At 47.2% G+C, this 2402-nt stretch overlaps 1 pseudogene; it reads right to left on the minus strand.

The window, feature by feature from the left end:
• Positions 1-380: 380 nt before the first annotated feature.
• Positions 381-2193, minus strand: LOC114890796 (annotated as a pseudogene).
• Between the last annotated feature and the right edge of the window lie 209 nt (positions 2194-2402).

A 2402-nucleotide genomic window follows, 5' to 3' on the forward strand; every position in this document is an offset into this window, starting at 1 on the left:
TTGCACTCCAGGCTGGGAGAGATTTGTGGATGAGCTCTGCAATGTACCACACCATCTCTTTCCCATTGATCTTTTGTGCCATCGTTTTTGGTGTTTTTTTTTTCTTTTTTCTCATTAAACTTTGTTTTAAGGGGTCTCAAAATTCTGTGCCAGATTTTTGGTCAAGTTGTTTCCATTAAAAAGTACTGATTTTAAAAACTAATAACTTAAAACTGACACACACACACACACACATGCGCACGTGCCATTCATTCTCTTTCCTTCTGAAGGTTTTTATGATACACTGATATTAGTAACCAGTTTAAATGGCCAATTGAGACAAACAGGGCTGAGATCATTCTCTTACCACCGGTTAAGATGGGGGTGGCAGGTATTGGGGATCATATTAATTTAGCCTTCTGAGCTTTCTGGGCAGACTTGGTGACCTTGCTAGCTCCAGCAGCCTTCTTGGTCACTGTTTTGATGACATCCATAGCAACTGTGTGTCTCATGTCACAAACAGTAAATGACCCAAAGGGAGATCAGAGAAGCTCTCAACACACATGCGCTTACAGGAACCGTATCAACCATGGCAGCCTCACAAGATTTCAAGAATCTGGGGCCATCTTCTGGCTTCTTCTCAGAACGGCAATCAACCTCCTTCAGCTCAGCAAATTTGCAAGCAATGTGAGCTGGGTGACAGTCCCACACAGGTGCATAGCCAGCACTGATTAGGCCTGGATAGTTTAGGACAGTCCAGAAGTCAGCTGCTTCCATTGGGGGGTCATTTTTGCTGACACCACCCACATTGCCATGGTGAGTATCTTTGACAGACACCTTTTCGATGTTGAAGCCCACATAATCCCCCGGAAGAGTTTCACTCAGAGCTTCATGGTGCATTTCATCAGACTTGGCTTCAATTATAACGTTGACTGGAGCCAAGGTGACCACCGTGCTGGGTTTGAGAACACCCGGCTCCACGGGGACAGTATCAATTCCGTCAATTTTGTAGATGTTCTGGAGGGGTAGACAAATGAGTTTGTCAGTTGGATGAGTTGGTGGCAGAATGCAATCCAGAGCTTCAGGCGGTGTGGTTCCACTGGCATTGCCTTCTTTTTGTGTGTGTGTGTGTGTGTGTGTGTGTGTGTGTGGTACGCGGGCCTCTCACTGTTGTGGCCTCTCCCGTTGCGGAGCACAGGCTCCGGACGCGCAGGCTCAGCGGCCATGGCTCACGGGCCTAGCCGCTCCGCGGCATGTGGGATCTTCCCGGACCGGGGCACAAACCCGTGTCCCCTGCATCGGCAGGCGGACTCTCAACCACTGCACCACCAGGGAAGTGCCGGGCATTGTCTTCTTTATGGACGACTTTCCATGGCTCCAGCATGTTGTCACCATTCCAACCAGAAATGGCAAAAATGCTACTGTGTCAGTGTTATAGCCAATTTTCTTAATGTAGGTCCTGACTTCCTGAATGATTTCCTTGTATCTCTTTCCTGTTGTAGGAATCCCTTTTGTTAACACCAACAATTAATTGCTTCACACCCAGTGTGTAAGCCAGAAGGGCACACTCATGGGTCTGCTTGTTCTTGGAACACTTGCTGCAAATTCACCAACACCACCGGCAACATTCAAGACAGCACAGGGCTTCCCTGGTGGCGCAGCGGTTGAGAGTCCGCCTGCCGATGCAGGGGACGTGGGTTCATGCCCCGGTCCCGGAAGATCCCACATGCCGCAGAGCGGCTGGGCCCATAAGCCATGGCCGCTGAGCCTGCGCGTCTGGAGCCTGTGCTCCGCAGCGGGAGAGGCCACAGCAGTGAGAGGCCTGCATACCAGAAAAAAAAAAAAAAAAAAAAAAAGACAGCACAGTCTGGCTGAGAGGTGCCTGTGATCATGTTTTTGATAAAGTCTCTGTGTCCTCTGGCATCAATGATGGTCACATAATACTTGGTGGTCTTGAATTTCCACAGGGAGATATTGATGGTGATACAACATATCAATGGTGATGCCACACTTACGTTCATCTTTCACTTTGTCCAAGACCCAGGCATCCTTGAATGAGCCCCGTCCCATCTCAACAGCCTCCTTCTCAAATTTTTCGATGTTTTTTTGGTCAGTCCCACCATATTTGTAGATCAGATGGCCATTAATGGTAGACTTGCTTGAATCTAAGTGTCCAGTGATTACAATGTTGATATGACTCTTTTCCTTTCCCATTTTGGCTTAGATTCAGCCGTGGGTTTCATGACAGCTGTGTTCTGGTGGAAAACCCGTTGTGAAAAATGTAGTGCTACCTTTATCATATATCAAGCTCCTGTATATGCAAAGGTCTTTGTTTTCTTTTGAATAAAGTTTTAATTTTGGAATAATGCTAGATTTGCAGAAAAGTTGAAAAGAGGAATTCCATACACCCTCATCCAGTTTCA

The sequence above is a fragment of the Monodon monoceros genome, unplaced genomic scaffold (genome assembly GCF_005190385.1).
Source record: "Monodon monoceros isolate NGI ecotype Baffin Bay Population unplaced genomic scaffold, NGI_Narwhal_1 Super_Scaffold_11, whole genome shotgun sequence".
Lineage (NCBI taxonomy): Eukaryota > Metazoa > Chordata > Mammalia > Artiodactyla > Monodontidae > Monodon > Monodon monoceros.